At 42.9% G+C, this 20,060-nt stretch overlaps 1 protein-coding gene across 1 annotated transcript in view; it reads left to right on the top strand.

The window, feature by feature from the left end:
* Positions 1-20,060, top strand: part of PLEKHG7 (pleckstrin homology and RhoGEF domain containing G7) — a 1,339,509-nt gene that overhangs the window by 904,267 nt on the left and 415,182 nt on the right. The window lies entirely within an intron of this gene.

Raw genomic sequence — 20,060 nt, 5'->3', positions numbered from 1 at the left:
TACACCCGCACAATCACTTTTTCAGATAGATGGTTTCAAATTCTTCTCAATAAATGGTTTAGACCCTGCTCTAAAGTAAGTTTTCACTTAATGGATTACTTCCTACCGCTTTTCAAAATTTTCTGCTTCCACCCAATTCTTTATCTGTTACTCCTCTTCTACTGAATACTGATTACTTCAATCTCAGACACTACTTTATTTCTGACATGTTTATTCCTGCTTCCCTTCCCCACCTCTGTTATGAACTAATTCTCTTATTTCTGACATGTTTATTCCTACCTCCCTTCCCCACCCCTGTTATGACCTAATTCTCTAGCTCTTTTTTTTTTAGTTAAATAAATGAAGACAAAAAACTATACTATAATAACTTTCATAATAATAATAAATACAACTGCAAAACATTTTGATCAGCCATTAAAGAAATCTTACATCCTGACCAAAAATTAAACTCTAACCCCTCTCCCAGTAATTCAACACTCAAAACTACAATAGAGTTCAAGTCTTATTTTATAGATAGTATTGCATCCCTAACCAAGGATTCCCCAACATTCAGTCCCAACTATGGCCAGAAGTCACATATCACCACATTCACTTTTGACTTCAGACTTGTGCCTATATCCTATATAAAGCTACTCTTAACCAAACTCAAACTGTGCTCCATTTCAGTTGATGAACTTCCAAGTAAGTACCTTAAAATGGCAATAGATAGCATTGCCTATACTATTTGAATCTTTATAAGTAGGTCAAACCAGAATTCCACATTCCATCTCTCTGGAAAAAAATCACACATTATCCCACTACACAAATGAGAAAATTCAACAGACATTACTAACTTTAGATATATAGCACTATTATTCACCGTCACCAAAATACATGAAAATGTATTCAAAAACAGTGGCTAAACTATCTCCCTCCTATTCTTTACACAACACAGCCTTCGTATATCCACTAGTACTAACACTGTACTTCTAACCTTTACAGATACTTTCAAGAAAACTAGAATTATGGCAAACTAGTTTCCTCCTTATTTCTAGACTTCTCTAAAGCCTTTGACACAGTTTTTCACAGCAAACTTTAACTTTGAATATCCTCATTAGTTCTGTCTCAGCCCACCCTTCTATAGTTCAAAAGCTATGTGTTCAATAGGTATCAGTCTGTAAAATGGCACTCTACCCACTCTCCATACCTCCCAGTCACCAATGGTATACCACAAGGCTCTATCCTTGGTCCTGTCCTCGTTAACAGTCTCACTAATGCCCACTACACATCCACACACAACAGGCCTTCCTAATACAACATGCAAGTGACTCTACACTCATATGCACATCTCCAAAATATTACTAAGAGAGCTTTATTAGCCACTGAAACATGGTTTTGCAATGCACAACTCAAGCTCAACCACCCCCATGTTTTTTTCACATCTGTCCATCATGAAAACACAAAGTTTAAAATTCAGTCTCTTAATAATACTACCATTAAAGTCTCTCTTTATAGCAAATTACTAGGGCTGATAGTCTTTAATCTGACCTGCATATACAAAATTTGCATTAGAAAAAACTCACCTAAAAGTAGGGATGCTTTACAGAACCAAAAACTTTCTCCTAAATACAATTAAAACTATACTTGCCACTATTTACCTCCTCCCCTCACTGCTTTGTGGTGCTCCTTATTAAATTCCAGGCATCATTACCTTAAACATCTTGTATCAGAGGCAACATGGGATATATGCAAATTACCCTTTAAGGATATCAGCTGTTTCAGCTAAATGTCAATTCTAAATGTCCATGACTTTTTCTTTGACTTTTAAGTCTATTTATGGACAACTTTAGGTCAATAAAGCCAAACTCTCTAGCTGTAGACATGCATGTTTCTGCCTTCTTACAGCATCATCAGCACAGCATAAGAGGAATATTTTACTTTTGGAAACACAGGGTTGCCGTACCCAACTAATATCCATAAACATTAGGGTGTCTACAAAATATCCCAACTAATAAACTAAAACAATGAGTAAAAAGGTCACACAGGAAAACAAATTGGTTAAAAAAACACAAAAAGAAAAATCTAGTAAAGTTAGCCTTTCCACTTTGTGAACATTAAACATCTGGTATCAGAGGCAACATGGAATATATGCAAATTAGCTTTAAGGATATCAGGTGTTTCAACGGAATGGTAATTCTGAATATCCGTAACTTTTTCTTTTCCTTTCAAGTCTATTTATGGACAATTATGGACAACTTGGGTCCAATAAAGCCAATCCTGTAGTTATGGAAATATCTGTTTCTGCCTTCTTATAGCATTATCAACACAGCATAAGAGGAATGTTTGACTTTTGGAAACCCAGGGTTCTTGTACCCAACTGATATCCATAAACATTAGGGTGTCTACAAAATATCGCAACTAACAAAATAAAATTACACAGGAAAAACAATTGGTTAAAAAAAGTACAAAGAAAAATCTAGCAAAGTTAGACTTTTCATTGTGTGATACTTTAAACCTCTTGTATCAGAAGCAACATGGGATATATGCAAATTATCCTTTAAGGACATCAGGTGTTTCAGCTAAATGGCAATTCTGAATGTCCATGACTTTTTCTTTTACTTTTACTTTTAAGTGTATTTATGGACAACTTCAGGCCAATAAAGGCAAACCCTCTAGCTGTGGACATGCATGTTCCTGCCATCTTATGGCATGGTCAGCATAGCATAAGAGGAATGTTTGACTTTTGGAAACACAGGGTTGTCGTACCCAACTGATATCCATAAACATTAGGGTATGGACAACTTCAGGCCATTAAATCCAAACCCTCTAACTGTGGACATGCATGTTTCTGCCTTCTTATGGCATCATCAGCAAAGCATAAGATGATGTCTGACTTTTGGAACCACAGAGTTGTTGTACCCAACTGATAGCCAAAAACATTAGGGAACCTTTGGAAACACAGGGTTGTCATACCCAACAAATGCCCCTGCTTACAGAACACTTTTTCAGAAAGGCTTCAGATTTGTGCCAGCCAGTCAACCTAAGGTGGTGGACTTATTGACTGAGTTTTAACTCTTTACAAGGAAACTTAACTTAAAGTTAAACATGAATGGAATTATTCAGGTACCTTGTGATTTATGTAGGAGTAGTACATTCAACCCACAGCTGGCACCACCTATACAAGTTTTCAAACACCTTTGTAAAAGTAGTATTAGGGAGTGGTGTGGCACTAAGAGATGGATGTTTTATAATTTAACTCCTGAGGTGGTCCAGGGAAGTAAACAGGGGTCCAGGGAATTAAACAGGGGTCCAGGGAAGTAAATAGTGTGGGAAGAAATAGCCAGGGAGTTGTTATGGCTAGGCTTGTATAGGCCCTAGGGCTGATAGCCTAGTGCCAACCTATGAAAGAGAATTGATGTTATTGCTGCACGACAACAAAGATCTCCATATAATTTATTTTACTTTTTATTTATTTATTTAACATTTGTTTACCGAGAAAGTCCTACTTGGAACAAAGCCAATTTTCAGCAAAGACCCAGGGAGAAGTCCTCCAGATGTATGTCTTTGTAATATAGGAGGAAACCAAAGCACCCAGAGAAAACTCACATGAACACAGGGAGGACATGCAGACTCCACACGGAAGGCACTACAGCCGAAAATTGAAACGCAGAACCTCTTGTTGTGAGGTGACAATGCTACCTCTGCACCACTACACCATCCGATGGACCATGGCTTCCAGGAGTGAAACCTGATGGGGACCTTTTTGATGGACAAACATCTATATTCATCTAAAATATTAGAATATCTTAAGAATGGGGATTTATTTTCTGATGCTTCTCACAATGAAGTCAACATTGCTTATCACAGTATTGATTTAAACATTGAAGATTTGGTTATGACACATGGTTTGGATAATAAAATCCATGATTTTCTCATGGTCATGAACCCCAGGATCGCAGCAATTTTTGGGTTCCTAAAGATTCCTAAATTAATTACCAACCACCCCCCTTTAAGACCTACAGTTGCATCTGCAGGCTCTAAGACTGAATCATTTGCTAAATTGGTGGTCTTGAGACTCAAGCCCTTTTTCAAACACAAGAAACATTTGCTCAAAGATTCTTGGTATTTTTGGGAAAATGTGGCTGAACTTCCTTTCTTAACCAATGGTCTGCTTGTGACAATTGACATTAAAGACCTTTTTTCTGTTATTCCCCATGACCAAGGTATGGAATGGTTCCTGGAAGCCATGGTCCATAGGACCAATTTAGGGAGTGACGATTTCAGTTTGGTTTATCAATGTATGGAAATCATGCTTGCAAATAATTTCATCTATTTTGAGGGTGAATATTATGGACAACATAAAGGGGTCACCATGATTTTTGTTATAAGTCTTGCAAGACTAATAAAAATTATATTTGAAAAAAAAAAGGGTCACCATGGGCACAGCATCACCACCCATTTTTGCCAGCATGGTGCTGTGGGCCTTGGAAATGAATATCTCTTTCTTTTTTCTGAAGTGGTTAGCTACGTGAGATACCTTGGTGACATCTTCATCTTGTGGAAAGGAAGCCATGCTGACCATGAAGAATTTTTGAGTGCTCTCTGTCAATCTACTGACTTTTTAATTATTATTAATTTTTTGGATGCAAGTATATACAAAAATAAGGATATGAGCAGATATGAGTCCAACATCTATAGAAAACAGACTTTTTCTAATGTTTATCTACATTTCAGCAATCAGCACCCATTATGTCAGAAAAGGAATTTATTTAAGGGGCAGCTGATTCATGTAAGTAGGCTTGCTCCAATGACCAATTGATTGCAAGGGAAGTCTGTTTTGTTAAGCAGCTTTTTAGTGATAGGGGCTACCTGCTGGAGTTGTTGGATGATATTCATCACTGGGTCTGTGATCACAGGGACAATAATTACAGGGCCCTCATGCAACATCCACTTCACTTGCAGTATAAACAGGCTAATAGAACTCATGGGAATTTGTCCCAAAGTTTTGTGGTTGAGTATAACATGCATTTTCATTCCCTCAAACAGGTTATTAATAACCATTGGAGCATGGCATCTGGCTCCTTTGGTATGACTAATCAAATGGGACAAGAACCAGAGTTTGTTTATAAGAACAGTAAACATCTTAAATTAATTTTTGAACACAACAGGGACTATCTTGATGTTGTTATTCAGAATGGTGATATGGGAAGATGTGGTACCTGCAGACAGAGCAGGTTTATTTCACATTTTTTCTGTGGCAGGGTATTCCAAATTATTATCTGTAAGAGGTAAATACAATTGTGAAACAAAAGGGGTAGATGTTATGTAGTCCTATCCTGCCGTAATTCTTGCTGGATGGGCTCAGAGCCGATATTCAGCTCCGACTCGGCTGATACTAAAGCTCGAGAGCTTTTACTGGCTTGAGGCTAACCCCTTTCCCATGGTGCCTCATGGCAATTCCCCATATCTCGTTTGCCACGAAAGCTTCGAGGTTGCCTTCAGTTAGAGGGCCATAGTTGCCCGTTTAAGTTACAGGGCCTTTCCTCCCTGTGTGTTTCTTAAAAAAAAACAAAAACAAATGTATAATAAACAAATAGTATCTTTCCTTTCTCTGTCTTTACTGTTGTTGGTATTTTTATCTCAGTAGATATTAATTGTAGTATAGTTAGTGTTGGCTTCTTAGTTTGTTCCTGTTAGCATGTCTAAGGAAAAGGGCAGAGAACACAAGGACCATTGGCCTTTGGGGTTTAACAAATGTGGTAATGTTCACAGAAGATGTCTTTGACAGACAGTCACAATAGCTGTGTGTACTGCTTAGTCGAAGCACATTTACAAAAGCCCTGTACCTTTTGCCATGCCTTTAGTATGATGGTTTTGAATGAGAGGAAACGAAAATCGATAGATAGGGGTCTTATGACCAGTTCCTTCCAGGAACAGCTAGAACTTGGTCAGACAGCTCCTAAGACTACTAAATGAAAATCTTTGGCTCCAGTTTCATAAGCGTCGAAAAGTCCAAAGCGTCAAAGCCAAGGAGTTCTGGCTCCGATTCTGCTTCTTCTGTCTCAGTGCTGTCAGTCTCTTCGGTGCTGAGGCAACCTTTGCTACCGAGACAATTACCTGAGATTGATCCTGTCTCACCTACCTTGAGATCTCCTGTTTTGGAGAGGAGGAGATCTCCTTCTGTCTCCATCTAATCATCCAGGACACACTCAGGTGAGGACATTGAGCGGGTGGTGAAGAGGTTGCTTTCTGCGCAGCTCTGGCAAGAAAATTGGCCCCCTCTGAGTCGCCTCCAAGGGGGATAGTCACCCTGGGTTTTCTTCGGAGCCGACCCTCCCTCTCGGTGCTTCCACTCGACTCAGCTCAGTTCCCACATCTGCTTTGAAGCCATTCCCCCTTGCTTAGAGCCAACCATCCATCTTCTTGGAGCGGAGGTCTTCTTCAGAGCGGGGAGGAAAGGCCTTCAAAGCAATAGAAAAGGCTTTATCCTCTACAAAAGCCATACCTTTGGAACCTATGTCCCACCAGCAGCCGGCAGCAACCTTTTCTCCCCTGCCACCCCCACAGTGTAGAGAGCCAGAGACTCAAGCAGCCCCCATTGGAGGTACCCCCACTTCCGAGACCTCCCCAGATTATCCCACTGGAGAGCTCCCTTGAAAGAGACATTGTAAGAGGAAGCATGCTGACTCACCTGAGTCTGTCACATCTGACACTGATTTGGAGGAATCAGAAGGGTCCCCTAGATCTGCCTCTGAGCATGTCTCCTATTCTGACATCCTAGAAATCCTTAGACAGAGGGGTGATTGTTGCTTTGGTAGTTGATTGGAAGACCTCTAACTCTACTGAGGACAAATCAGTGTATCTTGAGGCCTTTGGTTCCCAACTTTCCACCTCCTGGGTATCACCTCCTTATGACCAGCTCTTAGGGGTCATATCGTGGAAAGCCTAGACCACCCCAGACTGTCCAGAGGAGGCCAAACAAATTTATGACTGCACCAGAATATAAGATGTTAAGTAGTCTATCTCGCCCTCATTCTTGCTGGTTGGGTTCGAGCCGATCCTCGGCTCCGACTCGGCCATCTTCTAAAGCTCGAGAGCTACATACTGGCTCGAGGCCTCCCCATATCCCATGATGCCTGGCGCTAGAAACTCAGATTTCGTTTGCCGCTTCTGCTGCGAGGTTGCTCTACTGGCTCAGGTCGTATAAAACTTTTATATTGCGTTTTTTTCTCTCATAAAACTAGTTAGTTTTAGCATAGAAATTCTTGTTTAGATATATCTTTGGTATTAGAGTTGTGTTCATGTCTGATTCCTTGTCTTTTCCCCTCAGAAACTCGTTTTTATTTAGAGAGTTTCCCCTTCCCCTTTTTCTCTTTCCTGTTAAGGTTTTCTGTTGAAGTTAGAGGATAACCTTACCTCTAAAAGGTTTCCGTTTAAGTTAGAGGATAACCTTTTTTCTCTCTATCTCTTAAAAAAAAAAAAAAATCCTTTTATTACTGTTAGTTACTTTAGCTATAGTTGATTATAGATTTTGGTTGTTGTAGTGTAGTTTGGTTCTGGTAACTGTAGTGTATTTTTGTGGTGGTTAGTTACCTTAACCCTTTGGTGTGTGTATGTTTCCTTGGTTTTTCTTCTTTCAGGATGTCCAAGGATCCTAAGCCATCCGGATTCAAGAAGTGTGATTCATGCTGTCAGAAGATGTCTCTGACAGATGGTCACACTTCTTGTGTTTATTCTCTGGGCGCCGTGCACCTGCAGGACTCTTGCTCGACTTGCCATGCGTTCAGTCCAAGTGTCCTGCAGGAGCGCAAAAACAAATTGATCTTGTGGAGTCTGCTTAAACCCCAAGATTCACCAGTGAAGGCTCAGCCCGTGAAATCTTCTAGGCCACCTAAACCTTCGGCTCTCAGTTCGGAGCCGTCGCTGGGTGAAGCCATACCATCCATCTCGGCTCCGGCTGGAACCGATGTTCCTCCCTTCCAGTCGGTTCCGACACATTCTTCAGAGCCTTCTGAGAGTCAAAAAAGGTCCAGGTCTCCTTCTCTGGAGTCGATACGTTCGGCTCCGAAGTCGCCTCTGCTCCAGTCGGAGCATAGTCATCGCTCATCCCACTCTTCTTGGTCCTCAAGACTTTCGGACCATGGCTTGGAAAGAGTGGTCAGTAGGCTGTTAAAATTGCAGGCCCTAGCCAAAATATTGTCCAGTCCCCCTCATCAGGTGTCGGCTCCGTCCACAGCTGTAGATATACCTCCTCCGACTCATCTTATGAGCTCGGAGCCGGAGTTCGTTGGGGTTCAAGTCATGGAACCATCAGCTCCGATACCTTCTCCTTCGGTTCTGTCGTCAGCTCTGATCCCTTCCATGGTATCATCCCTGGAGGGATATGGGCGCCGAGACTCCCTCGTCGGCTCCGAGGGGGCGAGTGGCATCGGACCCTTGTCCGACCCCGCTGTCCCCCTCGGCGCTTCGGCTCAAGTGAGCTCGGCTCCCACATCTGCCTCAGAGCCGTCCCCCTCGGTGCAGGGAAGGGTTCTGGTTTCTTCAGAACCAGAACCATCTCTGTGTCTGGGCAGGGACGCCTTCGAGGTGATGAGGAATGTACTGGCCCCAGAGTCAGTCCCACGATCGACCCCATCGGCTCCTCCCCCTAGGGTGCCTGCATCAGCCTCTGCCCCTCTTCCAGACCCCAAGCGTGGGGATCCAGCACTCCAGGACACCCCTTTGAGTGTATCCTCCTCTTCTGAGGCCTCCCCTGACCATTCAGAGGAGCCACCTCACAAGAGGAAATGCAAGAAGAAGCATGTTGACTCCCCCGAGTCTGTCACATCAGATACCGACTTAGAGGAGTCAGAAGGATCCCCAAGATCCCCCTCTGAAGATGTCTCTTTCTCAGACATCCTTGAGATGCTTAGGCAGGGGGGGAACTGGACTACCCTAAGCCCTTCCGAGGATGAATCGGTGTTCCTGGATGCGTTTGGATCCTGACCTTGCACCTCCTGGGTGTCTCCGCCTTTTGACCCACTGATATCTGTGATGGCTCGGAAAGCGTGGACAGCTCCGGACACAGTGGAACCAACCCCTAGAAGACCTGCCAAATTCATTACCGCACCGCAGGAGAAACAGTTCTTGACCAAAGGTGTCCCCATTGATGCTATGGTGGTAGCGGCGGCCACAAAGAAGGAGTTGGCTGAAACGTCTTCATCTGTCCACCCCCCTAACAAGGAGTCCAGGACAATGGACAGATATGGGAAGCGGATGTTCTCTTCAGCGACCTTTTCTATGCAGTCCCTGAATTACCTGTGCCACTTTACCCGTCTTCAGAGGGATCTCCTGAAAGAGCTTGGAAATACCCTCCAAGATCCATCAGCTGAGGAGGCCCAGGCTAAAGCAGCCTCTAGCTGGCGACTCTTAATTAAGTGGTACACTCCTCCATGAGAGTCATTTCGTATGCAGCCGATGGGGCGAGTAGAGCCGCAGGCACAGGCGTGGCCCTAAGGAGGCACACTTGGATGCGGCTATGTAACATTGCGGAACCTTTCAGAGCGTCTTTCACCAATACCCCTTTTGATGGTTCCTCTCTGTTTGGATCACAGGTGAAGGATACGCTTACCAGGTGTGAGCAGGAAGGCAAGACTCTCTCTGCCGTAGGATTCCGTTTTTCCACTCCTTCCAGACCATATCCCAAGGGTCAGAAGAGTGGAAAGATGTGGTTCTGGAAATCCCAGGGAGCCTTGCTGGACACACGTGGTGAGTTTCCCTCCAGGGGCAGAGGAGAGAACAATAACAGACGCTGCCCTCACAGCAAAGGGGGTCCGCAAAACCAGGGCAGCAGAGAATCTTTCTTTGACAAGCCCTTCCAGTATCCCTGAAGGGGTTGCCCAGCTGCTCACCTCTGGAGGCAGTCGGGGGAAGATTATCACTGTACCCAAGAGCCTGGCAAGACATAACACAAGACAAATGGGTACAGTCCGTTATATCCAGAGGCTACAGAATTCCCTTTGTTCACGCTCCTTTATTGTCGAAAAAGTCCCTTCCAGATGTTCCATCCAATCTAAGGGATCAAGCAGTTCAGGAAGTTTCAAAACTGCTAAGAAAAAGGGCCATCCAGCAAGTCCCAGCAGACCAGCAAGGATCCAGAATTTACTCAAGGTTCTTTTTGGTACCAAAAAAGACAAGGGACTGGAGACCCATTTTGGATCTCAGCAGACTAAACAAGTCTGTACAAAGAACGAAGTTTCAGATGGTCACACTACAGTCCATTCTACCCTTCCTGGGTCAGGACAATTGGATGTGCTCCATAGATCTTCAGGATGCGTGCTACCACATCAAAATGGACAGGCGCTCCAGAAGATTCCTGTGCTTCCGGCTGGGAGCCAGCCATTATCAGTTCAGAGCTCTGCCCTTTGGTCTCACCACAGCCCGCAGGATGTTCACCAAATGTATGGCAGTAGTTACCACTCACCTGAGACGGCAAGGATTCCAGGTGTTTCCGTATCTAGACGACTGGCTCCTCACTGCTACCACCAGGCATCACCTTCTACAAGCCAGAGGTTATACTATCCAGACATGCTCCAGACTAGGTATCACTGTAAATTTCGAAAAATCTGCTTTGTCGCCTTTTCAGTCTATCATCTTTATAGGCACAAACTTAAATACAAAAGACAGGTCAGCCAGCCTTTCACCAGACAGGGTGTTAGTCATTCAGTGGCATGTACAAGTCTTGTTACAATGCAAGAGAATTCAAGCCAGGTTCGTCCTCCAAACCTTGGGTCTCATGGCGGCAGCAATCATACTCATCCCTCTGGCATGTTTTCACATGAGGATCCTCCAATGGCTTCTTTTCACCCAATGGTTCTTCCAGCAGCTTCCCATGTCTCACATGATTATCATCACAGAAACATGCAAAAAGCACCTTGCATGGTCGATGGTCTCCTCATCAGTGCCCCTGGGCAGACCATTTGTACTTCCCCCTCCAGCTGCTATGGTGACCACGGATGCCTCCCTGATCGGGTGGGGGGGCATTATCAGGGCAGAACAGTCCAGGGTACCTGGCAACCTCAAGAGTACCATCTGCACATAAACGTCTTGGAGATGAGGCCCGTGCTTTTAGCGTTGCAAGCTCTTCAGAACTCTCTTCCTACCGGGACAATTGCAATTCAAACGGACAATATGTCAGTCGTGTGGTACATCAACAAGCAGGGTGGAACCAGGTCCTACCCTCTATGTTGAGAAGCACTCAGACTCTGGCAGTGGGCGATCTCTTCCCAACTGTTTCTGACCGCAATGCATATCCCTGGGAAATCCAACATCATAGCAGACAGGCTGAGCAGAGCTATTCTCATGCCTCACGAGTGGTCTCTGAATCAAGTAGTAGCGGACCAAATCTTCCGCAAATGGGGGCAACCTTTCTGTGACCTCTTTGCCACCCCCTTCAGCAGCAAGTGCAGCAACTTCTTCTTTCTCCTACCACATCCAGAACATTCCCCCAGAGCCGCTCTAGTCCACGACTGGCCTCAGGGACTTCTGTACGCTTTCCCTCCTTTTCCTCTAATTCCCAAGCTGATACAGAAAACTACCGTACTGGATTGCAGAATGATCCTCATTGCTCTATACTGGCCTCAATAAATATGGTTTCTTGTTCCTTCATCATTATCTTATCGAGCAGCCTTGGACTCCGGACCCAGCTCCAGACCTCCTGATCCATCAATCGGGTGGGCTGCTACAATCTCTCAAGCTCACGGCTTGGTTGCTCCACTTCCAACCCTAGCCAAGCTTCCTGAAATCTCCCAGTCGGTGCGTGAAATCATTTTATCATTGCACAAGTCTACCACTAGAAAAACTTACGCTAGTAAGTGGAAACATTTTTCTTCCTGGGCAGATGCTAAGAATATAGACCCCTTTTCAGCCCCTGTTCACCACATCCTGGAATTTCTTGCGGAGCTCTTTCATACTGGGTCTGCTTCCACTACAGTTAGAGTGCAGTTAGCTGCAATTTCAAATTTTCACATTGGCCTTTCAGAAAGTAGTATAATGTCTCATAAGCTTTGTAAGGCCTTCCTCAGAGGAACCACTCTGCTCAGGCCCCCAGTTAGAGATCCTCCACCCCCGTGGGATCTGAATTTGATTCTAGCCTCTCTAATTTTGCCTCCCTTCGAACCTGCAGCTTCTTGTTCTTTGAAGTTTTTATCTTGGAAAACACTTTTTCTGGTAGCAATTACTTCAGCGAGAAGAGTTTCTGAACTGCAGGCTCTTTGTATCCGTCCCCCATACCTAGTGTTCCACAAAGACAGGGTTGCTCTTAGGACTAATCCTTCCTTCCTTCCTAAGGTCTCTTCTAAGAATAACTTGAATCAGTCCATTGACCTTCCTGTATTTTTTTCCCAACCATTCCAACAGGGGAGAATATAAGTTACATCAATTAGATGTTCACAGGCAACTGCGCTTTTATTTGCATAGGACTAAGGATTTCAGAAAATCGGATCAGCTTTTCCTCTCTTATGCAGAGGGCAAACAAGGCCTACCAGTATCAAAAGTAACTTTATCTAGGTGGCTGACTTCTATCATAACCTTTATCTATCAGCTGAGGAAGAAAGAATTGCCTGTTAAACCTAAGGGCCACTCCACCAGAGCATTAGCCACTTCTGTTGCTTTTCAAGCTAGGTTGCCCATGGAATCTATTTGTGCAGTGGCCACGTGGGCAAATCCTCATACTTTTATCTCGCATTATAAGTTGGACGTGGTTTCCAGGAGCAGAGCTGATTTTGGTCTCACTGTTCTGAAGAGTCTGTTCCTCTGAGCCACCCAGGATATTAGGTGCTAGGGACGCTGTCCCAACCAGCAAGAATGAAGGCGAGATAGACAACTTAACATAAAGAAGTTATGTACCTACCATAACATTCCATGTTAGTTGTCTCCAATCGCCTTCTTTTTTGTGTCCCACCCTCCATCCCCCTATCCTACTAGACCGACAACAGTTTCTCTCTGGATTTACTCTGGCTGAGTCTTCTCTGGTTATCCCACTCTACCTAGTAGTCTCTATAGATGGGCTTATGTATGATAGGATAGGATTCCTTCATTTTTTATCTGCTGTTAGTCTCACCAAACGAGATCTGGGTTTCTAGCTCCAGGCATCATGGGATATGGGGAGGCCTCGAGCCAGTATGTAGCTCTCAAGCTTTAGAAGATGGCCGAGTCAGAGCCGAGGATCGGCTCCAAACCCAACCAGCAAGAAAGAAGGCGAGAGGAGACAAGTAACATGGAACGTTATGATAGGTACATAACTTCTTTTTCCTTTTTTTCAAAAGGGGTTCCCATTGTAGCAGCGGCCACCAAGAAGGAGTTGTCCAAGACATCTTCCAATATCCATCCTCCTAACAAGGAGTCCAGGACGATGGATAGGTATGGAAAGTGTACCTTCTGTTCAGCGGCATTTACCCTAAGATCACTGAATTACCTTACCTATTTCACTCGTCTTCAGAGGGATCTTCTGAAGGAGGTGGGAGATACCCTTCAGGGTTCAGTAGCTCCGGGATCCACAGGTAATGTTTCTGCGTAGCTCTCCACCCTTACGTCAATAGCTATCTCCTCCATGAGGCTGATTTCCTATGCAGCAGAAGGAGTGAGTAGGGCAGCTGCAGCAGGAAGGGAAAACCTTATCTGCTGTAGGAGTCCATTTCTCCCTTCCTTCTAGACCCTATCCCAAGGGTCATACAGGAGGGGAAAATCCCAAAAAGGTTTCCCTCAGGCACAAGGTCAACCCTCCCCTAGGGGAGGATATAATGGACGACACCGTCCTCACAGCAAAGGAGGTGCGCAACACCAGGAAGACAGAGAAACCTTCTCTGATCGTCCCTTCCATCGCCCCTGAGGGGTTGCCCGACTGTCCATCTCTGGAGGCAGTCGGGGGTCATTTATTGCTGTACCCAAGCACCTGGCTAAACATTTCACAAGATTGTTGGGTATAAACCATAATATCCAGAGGTTACCTGATTCCGTCTGTTTCGGATCCACCAGTAAACCGGTCTCTACCAGACATGCCACCCATTCAACTAGACTGTGCAACATCAGAGGTCATCTCGTTGTTACAAAAAAGAGTCATCCAAGAAGTCCTCACAGAGCAAATAGGATCCAGAACTTACTCTCGATTCTTTTTATTTCCAAAAAAGACAGGGGACTGGAGATCAGTTCTAGATCTCAGCAGACTCAACAAGTCCGTAAAGAAATCGAAGTTCCGAATGATCTCTCTGGAGTCGATATTTCTCTTTATCGGGAAAGACAATTGGATGTGCTCAATAGATCTTCAGGACACGTACTACCACATCAAAATGGACAGGCGCGCCAGAATACCCTTATGCTTTCGGCTGGGAGCCAGTCATTTTCAGTTTTGAACACTGCCCTTTGACCTCACTACAGCTCCCAGAGTGTTCACCAAATGCATGGCAGTGGTAACGGCTCACCTGAGATGTCAAGGATTCCAGGTGTTTACATACCTAGACGACTGGCTTCTCACTGCTACCACCAAGCACCAACTGATCAGAACCAGGGACAAGACTCTATCCTTGTGCGCCAGTTTAGACATCACAATCAACCTAAAAAAATCAGCCTTTTCTCCATCGTAGCACATTGTATTTTTAGGCTCAGAAATAGACTCAACCACCATGTCAGCAAGACTAACACCAGAAAGAGCAGAATCATTATGCAACCAAGTCAGAGCTTTGCTAAACAGTCACAGAGTTCAGGCCAGGATAGTCCTTCAAGTCCTAGGGACTATGGCACTATGGCTTCCTCCATTCTGTTAGTTCCTCTAGCTTGTCTGTACATGAGAGTACTTCAGTGGCTACTATTTGCCCAATGGCAATGCAGGATCTTCCTCTGTCTCTTCAGATTCTTATCACAAACACCTGCAAGAAGGAACTGACATGGTGGTTGCATATGGAACAACTTCTCTTAGGTCGTCCACTTGTTCCTCCTCAAGAAAAGGCAGTTTTGACCACGGATGCCTCCCAGATAGGGTGGGGGGACCATTACCTGGGAATGACGGTCCAAGGCACTTGGCAGAACCACAAGAACCACTTGCACATCAATTTTCTGGAGATGAGAGTGGTGCTATATGCATTAGAAGCACTTCACAGCTCTCTTCCCACCAGGTCGATTGCGATTCAATCAGACAACATGTCTGTCATGTGGTACATAAACAAGCAAGGGGGAACCAAATCTTATCCACTTTGCCGAGAAACCTTAAGAGTTTGGAAATTGGCGATGGACACTCAGTGCTTTCTGGTAGCAATGCACATCCTGGAGAAGTCCAATGTGATAGCAGACAAACTCAGTCAAGCAATTCTGATGCCTCACAAGTGGTCCCTGAATGCAGAAGTTGCGAAAGAGATCTTTCACAGATGGGGCCAGCCTTGCTGTGACCTATTCGCCAAACCCCTGAACACCAAATGCAGCAACTACTTTGCCCTAATTCCCCATCCGGGGATGTCACCCACGGATGCTTTAGTCCACGATTGGCCCCCTGGACTTCTTTATGCCTTTCCACCCTTTCCTCTCATTCCAAAGGTAATACAGAAAGCAAAACAGTTGAAGAGTACCTCGATCCTCATTGCTTCTTACTGGCATCGCCAAATCTGCTTTCCTGTGGCCCTATGTATTGGAGGAACCATGGATTCTGGAACCATCTCCAGACCTCCTGATTCATCAATCAGGGCATTTCCACCCGACCATCCACACCCTAAATGTGACAGCATGGCTGCTCCAGTTCCACGAATAGCCAGGTGTGTTTCCCTTTCACCTTCATTCAGACACACTATGATTTCTTCCCACAAGCCTTCCACTAGGAAGTTATACTCCAGCAAATGGAAAAGGTTCTCCATTTGGGCTGTAAACCAAAGCTTAGATCCCTATACAGCTCCTATAGAATCTATTTTTTTCCTTCCTTGTGTCCATCTTTCATGAAGGGGCTGCAACTGCTACAGTTAGAGTCCAGTTAGCTGCCATCTCTAATTACCATTTTGGCTTTATGGGAAATCCCATCATGTCCCACTCTTTGCGCAAAACTTTTTTGAAGGGAGTTCTCCTTCTCAGGCCTCCAATCAAACAGCCACCAGAGCCCTGGGACCTAAACTTAGTTCTCACATCCTTAATTTCTTCACCCTTTGAGCCATCGTCTTCATTGAATCTGAAATTTGGAAAACACTATTCTTAGTAGCCATAACCTTTGCTAGGAGAGTCTCAGAACTGCAAGCTCTTACTATTCGTCCTCCTTACATTGTTTTACACAAGGATAGAGTCTCACTTACGACTAACCCTTCCTTTCTTCCTAAGGTATGCTCAGAACATAATCTTAACACTACTATTGAGCTACCAGTGTTTTTCCAATCATTCTAATAAATCTGAATACAGGCTACACCAATTAGATGTCCACAGAATTCTCAGGTTTTACCCACACAGGACTAAAGAATTTAGAAAAATCGACCAATTATTTGTTTCCTTTTTGGACAAAAATAAAGGCTTGCCTGTTTCTAAGGTTACCCTTTCAAAATGGCTTTCAGATTTCATTTCCTTTGCTTATCAGACTGTTGGTAAACAGTTACCCAACAAAGTAAAAGGCCACTCTACAGGGGCAGTATCAACTTCGTGTGCCTTTAGATCTAGGCTCCCAATTGATGCTATTTGTGCAGCACCTACTTGGGCAAGACCACATACCTTGGTCACTCATTACAAATTGGATTTGGCCTCCTGGGACAGGTCATCCTTTGGGTCCACTGTGCTGAAGAGTCTCTTCGCTTGAGCCACCCGGGATAAAGATGCTAGGGACGCTGTCCCATCCTGCAAGAATTACGGCGAGATAGGACTACATAACATAAAGAAGTTATGTGCTTACCATAACGTTCCATGTTTGTAGTCCATCTCGCCTACATTCTTGCGTCACTCCCTCCTGCCCCCTTCCTGTTCCTGGAGGATCTGGTGGACTATATTTATGCTGTCTGACCTGGTTGTAGTTGCTGTCCACCTGACATAGACATTGTTACACAATGGTTTGTCTGCATGTACACAGTTTTTTCATAGTTCCATAACTATTAGGTAATTATTGCTTTCTTGCAAACAAGATCTGGGGAATTGCCATGAGGCACCGTGGGATAGGGGTTAGCCTCGAGCCAGTAAAAGTTCTCGAGCTTTAGTATCAGCCGAGTCAGAGCCTAATATCAGCTCCGAGCTCATCCAGCAAGAATGTAGGCGAGATGGACTACAAACATGGAACGCTATGGTAAGTACATAACTTCTTTTTTATGTGGCTTTTTGTTCTTCCTGCCCAGTTTTTTATATTGGTAAGACTATTGATCCCCCTGAGAAAAAGGATTTACAAGCATCTATATGCAATCAAAATGAAGCATACAGTGAATGCTTTATGTAAGCATTCAGTACTATGTGAAGAATTTAAGAAATTTATGTTTACTATTCTGGAAAAAGTTCCTGTGCATATAAGAAAAAGAGGCTGCAAGGTGAGGCTGGAGCAATGTAAACTTTATTGGCAGCTGCTTCTGAATGCTGGGGTTTACCCTGACTTGAATGATTTTATTTCTATCAAACCTGCTTTGAAAGTTAAAGCTGCTGTTATTTGATTTTATTATTACTTTTTATATTTAAAAGATTGATATTTCAAACTGATATATATTTTTATATAAAATGGTTTCTATATATATTGTTTTTAAATAGAATGTCTTTTACTGTTGCACTTGCACTACAGCACTTAAGCACTTTATTATGACATATTAAAGTTTATGCACTTTTTTAACACTGTCACTTTAAACATTTTGGTACCTTTTTTGGCTTTTTAAATGTATTCAGGAAATAGTTTGATTTTGATGAAGGTCTTTTGATCCTGGAATTAAAATGTTTGTATTATACTAATTTAATTTAATTTCTTTATATACTGGCTAAAATTTCTCTAAATGTTAATCATTGTCATATAAGTCATATTTATTCTTAGCCAATGTTTATACAATATGTCTAATTTGGCATAATTATATAAACTAGATATTTTTGTATTATTTTTGAGAATGTAAAATTGTTGTACTTAATATGTTTTTGCAATACTTTGGAGCTTTTCCTCCTGGGGCTCCACTTAAAATGGGCACCAACCCAGTAGGACTTTTCCGGTAATCAAATGTCAGTAAATAGTGCTCTCTGATCAACTTCTTTTAGCCATGCAGTTCCATCTTCTATCCCCCATACAGCCCCCTGCAAATAATGTAAATAAGCATTAATTCCTTTACAAGACAGAAATAGTATATAAATAACATTTTTTTCCATAAATATATTAATGTCCATTTGTTTGTATGTTTTTCCACACATTCTCATAGCATGCGTATGTTTGAATGTTTGTGTGTCTCTCATTATATCATGTGTGTTTTATTAAAATAGGTGTATTGGGAACATTTCTTCCCGAGCCTTCCCTGAAAAGGGGCTATTTCTCATCCCAGTCAGACTATCCCATTTGATAACTCGAAATAGCTAACTATATAACTAAATAATTACATAAATAAAGCTTTTTATCCATACATGTAGTCATTTATAAAATGTTATAAACCCACTCAAAGAAAAAAAAAAAAAAAAATATATATATATATATATATATATATAAAGCAAAACAATTAATACTGTCATCATGGAAATTAACTTTGTCATTGTATAAATGTTAACCACAGTAAAATAATTTTGCTTGCAAAAAGTATCAGGTAATAAATGAGATATGGTGTTCAATTGGTCATTACTTCATTCTCTAGTCTCTATTTACTAAACACTACCACTTTACAAATTATTTTAGCCAATGTACTAATATTTAAATTTCTTCTGTGACCCTGTATTCCCCGTTTTTCCCCTATGATAGCAAACTCCAGGAAGATTATTTTTTGTTGGACCCATAGCCTTTCAGTGCCATTCTGCTTGCACATGAATAATGCCTCTAGCTTAAAATAGATATATTTTTGGTTGTCTGAATGAGTCTTCTTTGTAATTTGTTCTTGCTTTATAGACAAGGGCAAATAGGTTAGTAGGCTGTCTAAATTAATAAATTCAAGATGGAATCTTCACATAACTTATTTTTTGGTCAGCAGAAGCTTAAGTTCTGTCAGCATTTGAAATTATAACACTAATAAAAATTATGTAAGGTTATACTATCACAAGTAGCTTTTGGATATCTTCATGGACAACTCCATTCATGAAAAAAATAGATGATTTTGTTCAGCATTCACTGTGATAGAAATAATTTTTTAGACAGGATGAATAAATCTCTTCCTCCAAAGCAGAGTCTAGACAGCAATTAAAGAAAAAAAAACACAAATGATACTCCCCACCAACAACATATGTTACTAGCAGCACAGTGCAACATTTTTGACCATGGTCGCAATACTTGTCATAGCTACATCTGCAAATACCACATTATTACAAGATGGTTCTCAGACAGAGCCATCTACCTCTTCCCCATTCTGTATTAGCAAGGGCAGCCTACAAATTTTGACTTGTCAAGCACATGTTTTTATTTATTTTTTAATATGCATGGTCGTACTATTAACAATGATATTTGGTGGCTTAACACTCCATGGCACAGAAGAATGAAGCTGTGACTGTGACTCAGTCAACACAGGTACAGTTAGCAGCCCAGGCACTGGAGAAAGAAACAAGGGGATGGAAGAGGAATAATGAGGCAAGGCCTACTTGCCTGTTTTGGAAGGAGTGATGGGAGCAAGATTTGGAGACTGAAGCCATGTTTGACAGCTTTAACAATTGGCTTAAACTCTGGTGTCATTCAAAGGGGATCCAGTGTCTGTCTGCCTGGGATGACATGCTGGACAAGCCACGCTGCTTTACAAGGGACGGCTTGCACCTGTCACCCCTGGGATTCCGGATATTGGCAAAGGCTCTTGCCACCCCCATAGTGCCTTTTTTAGGCAAGGCTCAAATTCTAAACCTACCACCCTAGAACACAAAAAAGGAAAAAAACTAAGGGTAATGCTGCTCAATGCCAGAAGTCTAAATCTCAAAATGCACGCACTCGAGGCCCTTCTCAGTATGGAGAA

Source organism: Protopterus annectens, chromosome 11.part0 (genome assembly GCF_019279795.1).
Source record: "Protopterus annectens isolate FY-2018-M chromosome 11.part0, PAN1.0, whole genome shotgun sequence".
NCBI classification, from domain to species: domain Eukaryota; kingdom Metazoa; phylum Chordata; order Ceratodontiformes; family Protopteridae; genus Protopterus; species Protopterus annectens.
The sequence above is the reverse complement of the archived record's forward strand: the minus strand, read 5'-3'. Positions and strand labels throughout refer to the sequence as shown.